The following is a 13,488-nucleotide window of genomic DNA, read 5'->3' as shown; positions in this document are numbered from 1 at the left end:
CATTGACTCGTTCTTCTTCCTTGCGGGATTTCAAGCAAGATGACCATACCCTCGAAATAACTTCTATCTTTGCTTGCTAGATGCTCGCTCTTTTGTTATGCCTATGCTGCGATATCTACCACTTGATTATCATGCCTCCCATATTGTTAAGACAAGCCTCTAACCCACCTTGTCCTAGCAAACCGTTGTTTGGCTATGTTACCGCTTTGCTCAGCCCCTCTTATAGCGTTGCTAGTTGCAGGTGAAGATTGGAGTTTGTTCCTTGTTGGAACATGGATATTTTGTTGGGATGTCACAATATATCTTATTTACTTAACGCACCTATATACTTGGTAAAGGGTGGAAGGCTCGGCCTTATGCCTGGTGTTTTGTTCCACTCTTGTCGCCCTAGTTTCTGTCCTATCGGTGTTATGTTCCCGGATTTTGCGTTCCTTACAAGGTTGGGTTATAATGGGAACCCCTTGATAGTTCGCCATGAATAAAACTCCTCCAGCAATGCCCAACATTGGTTTTACCATTCGCCACCTAGCCTTTTCTTTCCCTTGGGTTATGCAGACTCAAGGGTCATCTTTATTTAAACCCCTCCGGGACAGGGCTCCTCTGAGTGTTGGTCCAAACTAGAGCCCTGTGCAGCGCCCCCTCGGGGAAACTCGAGGTTTAGTTTTAGTTGTATGGAGCGCTCATCCGAGTGTGCCCTGAGAACGAGATATGTGCAACTCCTATCTGGATTTGTCGGCACGTTCGAGCGGTGTTGCTGGACTTGTTTTACCATTGTCGAGGATGTCTTGTAACCGGGATGCCGAGTCTGATCGGATTGTCTTGGGAGAAGGAATATACTTCATTGACCGTGAGAGCTTGTGATGGGCTAAGTTGGGACACCCCCTGCAGGGATTTGAACTTTCGAAAGTCGTGCCCGCGGTTATGGGCAGATGGGAATTTGTTAATGTCCGGCTGTAGAAAACCTGAAGTTGATCTTAATTAAAATACATCAACTGCGTGTGTAACCGTGATGGTCTCTTCTCGCCGGAGTCCGGGAAGTGAACACGGTGTTGGAGTTATGCTTGACGTAAGTTGTTCAAGGATCACTTCTTGATCATAGTTTCTCGACCGTGCTTTGCCTCCTCTTCTCGCTCTCATTTGTGTTTGTTAGCCACCATATATGCTAGTCGCTTGCTGTAGCTCCACCTCATACCTTTTCCTTTCCTATAAGTTTAAATAGTCTTGATTGCGCGAGTGTGAGATTGCTGGGTCCCCGTGACTCACAGATACTTCCAAAACCAGTTTGCAGGTGCCGATGATACCGTGCAGGTGATGCAACCGAGCTCAAGGAGGAGCTCGATGAAGATCGTGTTCGTTATGTTGATTCCGTTTTCAGTTGATCCGTAGGGAGCCCAGTTAGGACGATCGGGGATCTGTGTAGCATTTGGGGTAGTCTTCTTTTATTTTGGTTCCGTAGTCGGACCTTGAGTGTATTTGGATGAATGTAATGTTGTATTCATGTATTGTGTGAAGTGGCGATTGTAAGCCAACTATGTATCTTTTCCCCTTATGTATTACATGGGTTGTGTAAAGATTACCTCACTTGCGACATTGCTTTCAATGCGGTTATGCCTCTAAGTCATGCTTCGACACATGGGAGATATAGCCACATCGAGGGCGTTACACCACCTCCATTGGTGCCTCTCCGATGATGCGTGAGTAGTTCTTTGTAGACCTTCAGGTCCGTAGTTAGTAGCTAGATTGCTTCATCTCTCTCTCTCTCGATTCTCAATACAATGGTCTCTTGGAGATCCAGATGATGTAACTCTTTTGCGGTGTGTTTGGTCGGATCGATGAACTTTGAGTTTATGATCAGATCTATCTTTTTATATCCATGAAAGTATTTAAATTTTTTTGATCTCTTTTATGCATGATTTCTTATAGCCTTGTATTTCTTCTTCGATATTTTGGGTTTTGTTTGGCCAACTTGATCTATTTGTCTTGCAATGGGAAGGGGTGCTTTGTAGTGGGTTCGATCTTACGATGCTTAATCCCAGTGACACAAGGGGAACCAACACATATGTATCATTGCAACTAAGGATAAAATGATGGGGTCTATCTCTACATAGATAGATCTTGTCTACAGCATGTCATTGTTCTTATTGCATTACTCAATTTCCCCATGAACTTAATACACTAGATGCATGCTGGATAGCGGTCGATGTGTGGAGTAATAGTAGTAGATGCAGGAAGGAGTCGGTCTACAAATCTTGGACGTGATTCCTATATAATGATCATTGCCGGGATATCGTCATGAGTATTTGAAGTTTTATCAATTGCCCAACAGTAATTTGTTTACCCACCGTTTGCTATTTTTCTCGAGAGAAGCCACTAGTGAAACCTACGGCCCCCGGGTCTCTTTCTCATATTATTTTCCTTTGCGATCTATTTTCCTTCGCTTTTATTTTCACATCTACAAAACCAAAAATACAAAAATACCTTGCTGCAATTTATTTTATTTACTGTTCGATCTATCATTATTTACAACTCTCTCACATCCGTTTGCCCATCTTGGGGCGCCGCTACCCGAAAGGGATTGACAATCCCTTTTACACATCAGGTTGCGAGCAGTTGTTATTTGTGTGCAGGTGATGTTTACATTGTGTTGCTTTGTTCTCCTACTGGTTCGATAACCTTGGTTTCATATCTGAGGAAAATACCTAGTGCCACTGTGCTGCATCATCCCTTCCTCTTTAGGGAAATACCGACATAGCTTCAAGGGACATCAACGCATGGTGAAGGTGTTTTACAAAGGCAACGTACGTTTCTTGAGAGAGAGAGAGAGGGACGGAGGGTTTGTCATGGAGGGAACGACGAGGTTGTGTGTGAGAAATACATTTGTTGAGAGTGTGAGGGCGAGTGTGACATAAATGGAGATCGAAACATGAAGAGAAATAATGAGCAGGCATGTACCAATGGCTATCTTAACAAAGAAATGAAGATCGATCTATACATGAAGTATGTGTGGTGGGGGGCTCGACGGAGACCTAAGCACAACATTTGCATGTACATAGTACTAGATTTAACATATGTTTCAATTTACTGTGGATTTTAAATATTGAATTGAGGACCATGCATGGCTTACATTTTATTTTTGAATTCGTGTCATACATGCATGGTCATACATCAACATTGAGATCACTATATCACAAACTCAAACTAATTCAAGAACTCGTCATAAATTAATTACTGTGCCTTTCGAAATGACCAGTTATTTGCAAGGAAAATATGGTCATTGTAATACATATAGATTCGTCCGGCAATGTAAAAAAAAGATTCCTTTCGCATTCTCGAATGGTAGCACCCGACGGCATACCAGCCAGACCCGGGCTCATGTCCTGCTTGTGGCATGCGTAGTATGCACATTAGCCAACCCCAACCAAAAGAATTGCGATATTAAACTTCACGCCTCTACAAGAGCCTCCGCGTTTCGAGTCGAATTATTTGGTGGCCAGAATTCCAGCCCTAGGAAATTCCTCTCATGTCCCCGGTCCATAATGACTACGAATGAATAATGGAGGGATGCTTTAGTAACTAGCCCGCGTTACCTACCGTGCCGAGCACGGTTCAATTACCTCGGTCGCCGCTACCCAAGGTCACCCGTCAACTTCATTGTCTAGTACTACACCAGGATGAGCTCAGAATGGATCTCCCTTTGTTCGTGCCTACTAAAGTTACTATATCAGGCAATGCACTGGTACAGATGTATTATCATTTTACTCTACATATATAATTTATCTGAAGTCTAACTAAGCAATTATTTGACCAAATCCTTTCTTAAGAAATATTAACATCTACAACAGTAAAGATGTATCGCTTGAAAATTTATTTCATGATGCAGGTTATGATATTATTTCGAATCCTGGATTTCAAATTCCAGAAAATCCAAAACTGACCAGAAATTCATGAAACTGAGCATGGTCACGTGACCAGACAAATGAAGAGCCAACGTATTTTAGAACAAAGACCTGTCACGTTAACGCGAAAGGTTTCACTATTCAAACCGTGGGCATTAGACCTAAGTGCCGCCATGAGCCCCGCTTCTCATCGAGCAGGTGCCGTCCGAGCGAGCATGCGAGTCGATGGGAGGCGTGCGAGCAGACCATTGCGCCGGCTGACCGGAGGTGTGCGAGCAGGCCACTGCGTAGGCTCACCGGGAGGCCAGCCCCTTGACGAGGCTCCGTCGCCCACCTTCCTCCCAACTGCCCTCACTTTTAATGGCGTCGGTGGCATAGTTGAAATCACCCCTGCACTCCTCGGTCTCGCTAAAATCTTCTATCTTCCTCTCCGATTCTCCTATCATCTACCTCCAACCAGCTTGACCTCACCATATGCCATGCCGCATCACAATGGTCTGCCCTTAGTCTTCCAGTTTCCAGAGGAAGACACCTAGCCAGAGTCTCAAGAACATAAGGCGCTTTGGGACGAGCTTAAACTACCCTTACGGGAAGATGCCACGCTTGTCCCCACTCCCGTTCCAGCTCCCGTCGCCCCAACTACACCAACGCCCATCCCTGTGGCATTGATGGGTTGGGAGCCGCACATTGTCATCGAAAGCCATGGGGTTTCACGAGGTCCACACTGACTTTCACGCGCCTGTGCACCTGCCAGTGCATGTGCCTGCGCATGCACTGACGCGCACTCCTGTGCCGGTGCCTGTGCACACAAATGTCTCCACCGTACTGTTGCTAGAGCATATCCCCGCGTCGGTGCCAGTGCCCCCCCTCAGCGGCATGGATCGCTGCCGTCGACGGCTTTCTTGTACCAATGTGAGTCGCCTCCTCCCGCCTGTTGACTAGCTGCTGGAGACCGAAGTCCAGAACATTCTGGCCTTCCTTGAAGCTAGGGACAACGTCCATGAGTATGCCAACAACGGCGCCATACGCCACCGTCGCCACCAATCAGTGGCCTGATGACACACAGAGCACAGCAGATGACCCGCTTCCTGCCACTAGACGCCTCCGTCGCCGCCGTGTGATCCAAATATGCCATGAAAAACATTCAGATTGCCATGTTTAAAATCCAAATGTTTGAGAGTTATTATTTCTCTTTACTAGTAAGCGTGCACGTGCAACGCACGTCTCTACCATCCCAATCATGTGATACTATGCTCATAATCATGAGCCCTCGTCCGCGACGATTGAAGCAGCACCTTTCATGGCAGTACTCCCAGCACCGCAATGGCAAGGGTGTCAATAATACCGACACCAACTATCGCCGCCAACCCTATGGGCCTATAGCACTACCGAGGTGATGCATTCCCATCTCTCCAGTCCTGCCGCTATATATACATCTGTTTGCAGCAGAATTGTGACTTTCTCCTTGTATAAACCCCCAACTCCTCTGCCATGTATGAACAATGTGGATGTGCTTCTTTTTCGTCCAATGCGCAAACGCCCCCGTGAAAGCAAGCTTTTCATAGATCTTCCATTGACTGCTAGTAAGCATGCATTTTCAATTCATGTGATTTAATGTGCCATTATAAATTGAAAAGGACATTGACAGCTAGTTAGATCACCGCAGACAATAGGTACAACTAACTGTAGGTTGTGAATGAAGGAAATTTGATAGGCTTGAACTACTTCAGTGAAAGGATGGTACATTTAGTGAAAGCGTGAGCATCTGAAACCAACTGATATGCAGATATGTAAGATATGCCTCACAAAACTGTTGAACCTTGCTGCATAAGATCCAAAAAAAATTAGGAAAAAGAAAAAGGTCACTATTAAAAGGAGATAAGAAATATATCCACTAAAAAGATGAAATAATAAAATGGCTTAATTGGTATGAAGTAAGAAAAAAACACGTATTCATCCCACATCTTGGTACATATTCACATCTTTGTACACAATGTTTTAGATGTTTTTTCTCATGGGATCTATTTCTTTATTTGAATTAGCCCGCCTCTTGTCTGAACCTTGAGAATGCAAGAATAAATCATATTATGGTTTTGAAACATGACAATATCTAGTGTTGTCCTGAAGCTTTTTTTGGCAATTAATTATCACTATTTGATCTTTGTGGCCATTCATCCATTCTTATACCTTCATAACACAAGAATAATACAAAGGAAAAAAACTTATTTCCTGGTATATATATATATGACATATATCAGTTGGGGTAAAACACAAACACCTGGCCTATAACATTAAGTAGTACAAAGCCTTTCCAATGGACAAAAAAAGGCATGGTACTCTAGTGTAAAAAAGTTAAGAAAAGAAGACTACAACCAACAACAAATATGAGTATATAATAAAAAAATGAAAATGGATATTATTAGTCGGATAAGAAGGATAAGAAAGTTTTTAGTTTCTTTTAGATGATTTGATGCAGCAATTGCGAAGAAATCGTCAGTTTAATCTCTGACTCAATTTAGATGAATCGGAACTATACTGTATTAAGTTGGCAAGGGCAAAAAACAATAGAGTTTAGTCACTTTCAGTTGTACATGAACAGTGCAAATATGCTACATCAACGTATTCTTTCTCTTGATAATGTCAGTATAAGTCTGCATCGGACCATTGGGCGAAAGTGTTAGAGACCTGCAATAGGAGGCTGTGTGTACTGATGACAAGAACGCATACTTGAAGGAGTTAACTGGTGAAGAAAATAGCACCTGAAGAATACTTACTGAGTTAGCTGACAAAGAGAAGCGGGTGTGAGATGGTTTGATGGACTAAAGTGGACATGGATGAGCAGAACTCTAAATATCACATACCTTACTGTTCCTCGGCGCATTTGCTGGTTGTATCTCTATCCCTCGTCCCAATTCAACTTCCCTCTGTATCTCACCAACTTCCTCCTTCGGTCCTTCCTGTACCACAAAGGCTTGTAACCTGATGTTATATCCTGCTACCGATGCTATCAATCGAAAGAGAGACCTTGGACAGTGATTCTTGGATGTGCTTTATATAGATGCAGAACACAATGCTGATGAGACACAACTTCCTCCCTTCTACTCCATATAATCATATCACCATGATTATGCTTGAACCTGTTTGTACACAACACACTACCATCAGTAAAGTAGACATGGTGAGCCTTGATTGCCGGATATTATTCAGCAGTAAGAGAAGGGAGTTTGCATTACCATATTATATCGTCCAGGATGGGTCGTTCTAAGGGGACTCGTCTGCGGCGTCATTTAGACCACGGTGTCGGCGGAGATTGGAGTGCTGGGCTGCTGGCGGTGCCTACCGCCCGCGCCCAGGCCGTCTAGTCTGCCGGCGACCGGGTAGGGTAGTCACCGATTGCATCAGGCAGGGTGAGGGGAGCGCGTGCCGCCGGCGACCTGGTAGAACTCGGTGGGGCATGCACGACGCAGTCCTCAAAGGGGCAGCGGATAAGGCCAGCGACCGCCGCTTTGTCCCTACCACGAGCAGCACGCGGGGACCACAATCGCCGCACCACGTGCACAGCTCCGGCCAGATCTGCCGCCCCCTTCTTAGCCCCGCCACCAGACGCCACATCGGGCGCCCCCTGTCCCAATTTCTCCACGCTCGCCGGATGACCGACGCCTTGCCATGGCTGGTCACTTCTCCCTCTCTCCCCCACCGTGGCTCGTGTGCGTGGTGACGGCAGGCATCTCGTGTGTCCGCGAGGACCCCGACGGTGGCTTGCATATCCCTAGTAGCGGCGGGAGGGTTCCTACTCTACTTCCTACCGGGGAAGTTCCTACCGGGGAAGGGATTGAGTGGAGAGGTGGGCGCTAATCATGAAAGAGAGGTTGCGGACGCGGAGTGGAGCGCGGTCAATTGTTAAGTACATACAGAGAATGGATTAGATCAAGGTTAGCGGTTGGATTGAGTTTAATAGGCTTAATCCTGCGGTAGTAATAGATTCGTGTATATTTGTGGGGTGCGTTTAAAGAAGTTTATGTTTGATTATTTATTAGTAGTAGAGATTTTAGTTCGATCATGGTACGAATGTAAAGTCGTAGTCAGACTGAATGAAATTTATGGTTTGATCAATTGAATGTTTTGGTAGAGCCGTATCAAATTAATATAAAACGTCATCAAGCAACATGTATTCCTTGGCATCACAAACATTTCATACTCCCTCCATTTCAAAATATAGTGCATCCGTGCTTCTCGGGGTCCAACTTTAACCATAAATTTAACCAACGAGACCAACTGCGGCGGGAGAAAAAATTATATAATTGAAAACTTCTTTCGAATACGAATTCGCTGATATAATTTTTGCTCCCGCCGCAATCGGTCTTGGTAGTTAAATTTACGGTCAAAGTTAAAGCATGTGGATAGAGAAAGCACTACATTATGGAATGGAGGGAGTATTTAAGACCATATCAATTCCAAATATTTTTTAGGGAAGTCAATTCCAAATACTTGTAGGGCGCGAGCAGTCCCCTTGTTCAAGCACTAGGTGATACATCTATTTATCCACTTATTTAATTGTTAGTAGATACTACTAGCCTAACTTGTCCATCGCAGTCACTTTTGTTCTTAAACTTGTTACATATAATACTTGTACTAGTACGTGAAACTGGTGTCGTAACTTGTGATCGCTTCTAGATACGGTCAACAGCAACACCGCCCGTGCGTTCTTTGCGTTTGCCCATGCCTTTAAACGTAGAAGGGGAGGAGAGAGAGAGAGTAGACATGAAACCCACCAGTAAGTGAAGTGGAATAGTACGTGCTGACGAGCCTGTCCCACTAATGTACTAAAGTTAATATAAAACATGATATGCATTAAATAGGTTATGGTAATATAAAAACATTATATCAACAAAGGGGAGTATAACAAACGTTGCTACTATGTTGCTATTGACGTGCGGCTTGAAGGCCCTGGTCGCATGTTCGATCATCGTCCTTTTTCATTTTTAATATATACTAGTAAGGTACACGTGCATTGCATGCATGAGATTTGGCAAGCAAATTATGAATAAATACCACACCATAGTATGTAAGCTTTGAGTCATATATGCATGATGTATATGTTCGTTTAATTCTTATAGTTCATCTCATTCAAAATAAATAAGTTTTATAAAAAGTTAATATATTTTAAGATTCATGGAACTGTGCATTGTAAAGCATAAAGTAAAAATAAATAATGGCAATTCATTTAGAAAAAAAAATTGGGCAATTATGATACAGAAGATTCTAGAACAAAGGAGAAGTGCTTGTGTTTGAGGTTTGTGCATTATTCTTAAGTTCAACCATGCAGTCTTCTAGATTGTACATGTGGCAGAATCTGATAAAATGTAGATGATATCCAATGGCCAGTAGTGGTCGAATTTGCCATCTCTGCACCGTCGTATTGACTTCATCCAACGACCATCTTTCAAAGTTATTCGCATACTATATAGTGGTCTAGATATGGGTCCAAATTTGCTCCATGACAGTTGGGCCCCCCGGTGTGTAGTTTGTAGCACTTTAATTTCTCGGTCGAAATTTGTTCCATTACTAGTGGACTTCGGGTGTGTAGTTTGTAGCTTATTTGTAATAATTAAAGAGAACACTAGAGTTTTTTTGCAAAAATACCATGGTTCGACGTGGAAGGTAAGAAAGGGCGTGTGGGAGAGCGGTAATCGAGCCAGAGGGAAAATAATTGGTGGAGGGGTGGGGGTTGCAATGGTGTTTGGAGTAGTTGTGGGGTGAATGCTACAAAAATATAATCTAAACCCACCAGAATAAATGCCTTCACAAATTAATCAAAGGTTGAATTTCCCCTCGCAATGTAAATAGCTCCGGCTCTGCGAGGGATGGAGAGGTAGCTTCAATGTGTGGGAGATATGGCATGAGAAAGCGGAGTCAATTGAGACATAGATAGAGAGACAAAGTGAGTGTGGCCCGACATTAATTGAAAAGATATATATGATGCGGATAGATATTGTCCGATTGAGATTTTGGGAAGAGTGAGGGTTGTAAGAAAGAGCTTGAGAGATGATCCAGTCACACACAGGTAAATATATCATTTGTGTGTGGGAGGAAGCAAGGTCAATCTATACATATATATATATATATATATATAGAGAGAGAGAGAGAGAGCGAGTGTGGGTCGTCATGCGGTCGAAAGAGTGAGACAGGTTGGAGAGAGTGGCCTAGATAGACAATGTGCGTGAGAGAGTATACAATATGATCAAATATGTCAAATTAGGACCAAGCATGGAGATATATTGTCTGTGTTTGAGAAAGAGAGAGGTCGATCAAGACATACATAAAGAGAGATAGAGAGAATGAGCGAGCGTGGGCCTCCATGAGGTCGAAAGAGTGGAATGACTTAGAGAGACTATAGTAGATAGAAAATCTGTGTGAGAGAGTATAGAGTGTGCATCCAACTTGTTTGCTCACGAATACCTAGGGCATTTTGAGGAAACCCATCATTGGAATATACAAAGCAAGTTCTATAATGTAAAATTCCCACTAGTATATGAAAGTGACAACATAGGAGACTCTATATCATGAAGATCATGGTGCTATTTTGAAGCACAAGTGTGGTAAAAAGATAGTAACGTCGTCTCTTCTCTCTTTTTCTCTCATTTTTTTATTTGGTCCTTTTCTCTTTTTTTGGCCTCTTTTTCTCTCTTTTTTCGTCCAGAGTCTCATCCCGACTTGTGGGGGGAACCATAGTCTCCATCGTCCTTTCCTCACTTGGGACAATGCTCTAATAATGATAATCATCACACTTTTATTTACTTACAACTCAAGAATTACAACTCGATACTTAGAACAAAATATGACTCTATACGAATGCCTCCGGCGGTGTATCGGAATGTTCTATGACTTATGAGTGACATGTATGAAAGAATTATGAATGGTGGCTTTGCCACAAATATGATGTCAACTACATGATCATGCAAAGCAATATGACAATGTTGTAACGTGTCATAACAAACGGAATGGTGGTAAGTTGCATGGCAATATATCTCCGAATGGCTATGAAAATGCCATAATAGATAGGTATGGTGGCTGTTTTGAGGAAGGTATATGGTGGGTTTGTGGTACCGACGAAAGTTGCGCGGTACTAGAGAGGCTAGCAATGGTGGAAGGGTAAGAATGCGTATAATCCATGGACTCAACATTAGTCATAAATAACTCATATACTTATTGCAAAAATCTATTAGTTATCGAAACAAAGTACTACGTGCATGCTCCTAGGGGGATAGATTGGTAGAAAACGACCATCGCTTGTCCCCGACCGCCACTCATAAGGAAGACAATCAATAAATAAATCATGCTCCGACTTCATCACATAACGGTTCACCATACATGCATGCTACGGGAATCACAAACTTTAGAACAAGTATTTCTCAAATTCACAACTACTCAACTAGCACAACTCTAATATCACCATCCTCATATCTCAAAACAATTATCAAATATCAAACTTCTCATAGTATTCAATGCACTTTTTATGATAGTTTTTATTATACCAATCTTGGATGCCTATCATATTAGGACTACTTTTATAACCAAAGCAAATTACCATGATGCTCTAAAGGACACTCAAAATAATATAAGTGAAGCATGAGAGATCAACAATTTCTATAAAATAAAACCACCACCGTGCTCAAAAAGATATAAGTGAAGCACTAGAGCAAAATTATCTAGCTCAAAAGATATAAGTGAAGCAGATAGAGTATTCTAATAAATTCCAATTCATGCGTGTCTCTCCCAAAAGGTGTGTACAGCAAGTATGATTGTGGTAAACTAAAAAGCAAAGACTCAAATCATACAAGACGCTCCAAGCAAAACACATATCATGTGGTGAATAAAAATATAGCCTCAAGTAAAGTTACCGATGGAAGAAGACGAAAGAGGGGATGCCTTCCGGGGCATCCCCAAGCTTAGGCTTTTAGTTGTCCTTGAATTTTACCTTGTGGTGCCTTGGGAATCCCCAAGATTAGGCGCTTGCCACTCCTTATTCCAAAATCCATCAAATCTTTACCCAAAACATGAAAACTTCACAACACAAAACTCAACAGAAAATCTCATGAGCTCCGTTAGTATAAGTAAACAAACCGTCAAACCACCACTTAAGATATTGTAATTAACTCATTATTTATTTATATTGGTGTTAAACCTACTGTATTCCAACTTCTCTATGGTTCATACCCTCCTATACTAGCCATAGATGTGTCAAAATAAGCAAACAACACATGAAAAACATAATATTTCAAAAACATAAAGTCTATAGTAATATGTTGGTTACGAATACTTCTGTAACCCCAAAATTATTAAATTAGTTGTTGGATGTGAGGAATTTGTCTATTAATCATCTTCAAAAAGAATCAACCTAATCGCACACTCTAGTAAAAAATGGCAGAAAATCTCGTGAGCGCTAAAGTTTTTGTTTTTTTACAGCAAGATCGCTAAAATCTCCCCCAAGTCTTCCCAAAGGTTCTACTTGGCACAAACACTAATTAAAAGTATAAAACCACATCTAAACAGAGTCTAGATGAATTATTTATTGAACAACATCAAGGAAAAATATTGGATTGTCTCCCAACAAGCGATTTTCTTTAAAGCCTTTTAGCTAGGCATTGATAATTTCAATGATGCTCACATGAAAGACAACAATTGAAGCACAAAGAGAGCATCATGAAACACATAACAAACACATATAAGTCTAACATACTTCCTATGCATAGGTATCTTATATGCAAACAAATTATCATAGCAGGAAAAAACTAGCATATGCAAGGAAGAGGAAAGAAACAATAGCAATCTCAACATAACGAGAGGTAATTTAACAACATGAAAATCTCTACAACCATATTTCCCTCTCTCATAACAATTACATGTGGGATCATAATCGAATTCAACAATATAGCTATCATATAAAATATTCTCAACATGATCCACATGCATGCAAAGTTGACACTCTTCCAAAATAGTGGGATTAACATTAACTAAAGTCATGACCTCTCCAAACCCACATTTATCAAAAACTTCATAAGATTGAATATTATCCAAATATGTGGGATCTAAAGTTGAAACTCTTCCAAACCCACTTTCAGTATTATTGCAAACATTATTATCAATCTCATATATTGATCATGGGGCTTAAATAAATTTTCAAGATTGTAAGAAGAATCACCCCAATCATGATCATTGCAACAAGTAATGGACATAGCAAAACTAGCATCCCCAAGATTAGGGTTTTGCAAATCATTAACACAATTGACATTAATAGAATTTGTAATAATATCATTGCAATCATGCTTTTCATTCAAGGAACTATCGTGAATCACTTCATAAAGTAATTCATCGCAATTTTCAGATTCACGAATTTCAAGCAAAACTTCATAAAGATAATCTAGTGTGCAAAACTCACTAGCAATTGGTTCATCATAATTGGATCTCTTAAAAATATTAGAAAGAGGATCAGGATATATAGATCTTACGTTCTCTGTTTAGCAATAAATAAACAATTATTCCAACCAAATGAGCAAACGAGCAAAGTAAGACATCAAAGCAAACAAAAAGA

General features: G+C 41.5%; 1 long non-coding RNA gene across 2 annotated transcripts; it reads right to left on the bottom strand.

Moving 5' to 3' along the window:
• Nucleotides 1-5,771: 5,771 nt before the first annotated feature.
• LOC123086165 (uncharacterized) lies at nt 5,772-7,781 on the bottom strand. 2 transcript variants are annotated; one of them, XR_006440604.1, is made up of 3 exons: nt 7,130-7,781; nt 6,758-7,033; nt 5,772-6,678 (listed from the first exon to the last, which is right to left on the bottom strand). It is a non-coding gene; the product is annotated as an uncharacterized lncRNA (long non-coding RNA). The 2 variants fall into 2 exon arrangements; XR_006440603.1 differs by having other exon boundaries at nt 5,772-6,655.
• Between the last annotated feature and the right edge of the window lie 5,707 nt (nt 7,782-13,488).

This window comes from Triticum aestivum, chromosome 4A (genome assembly GCF_018294505.1).
Source record: "Triticum aestivum cultivar Chinese Spring chromosome 4A, IWGSC CS RefSeq v2.1, whole genome shotgun sequence".
NCBI lineage: Eukaryota > Viridiplantae > Streptophyta > Magnoliopsida > Poales > Poaceae > Triticum > Triticum aestivum.
The sequence above is the reverse complement of the archived record's forward strand: the minus strand, read 5'-3'. Positions and strand labels throughout refer to the sequence as shown.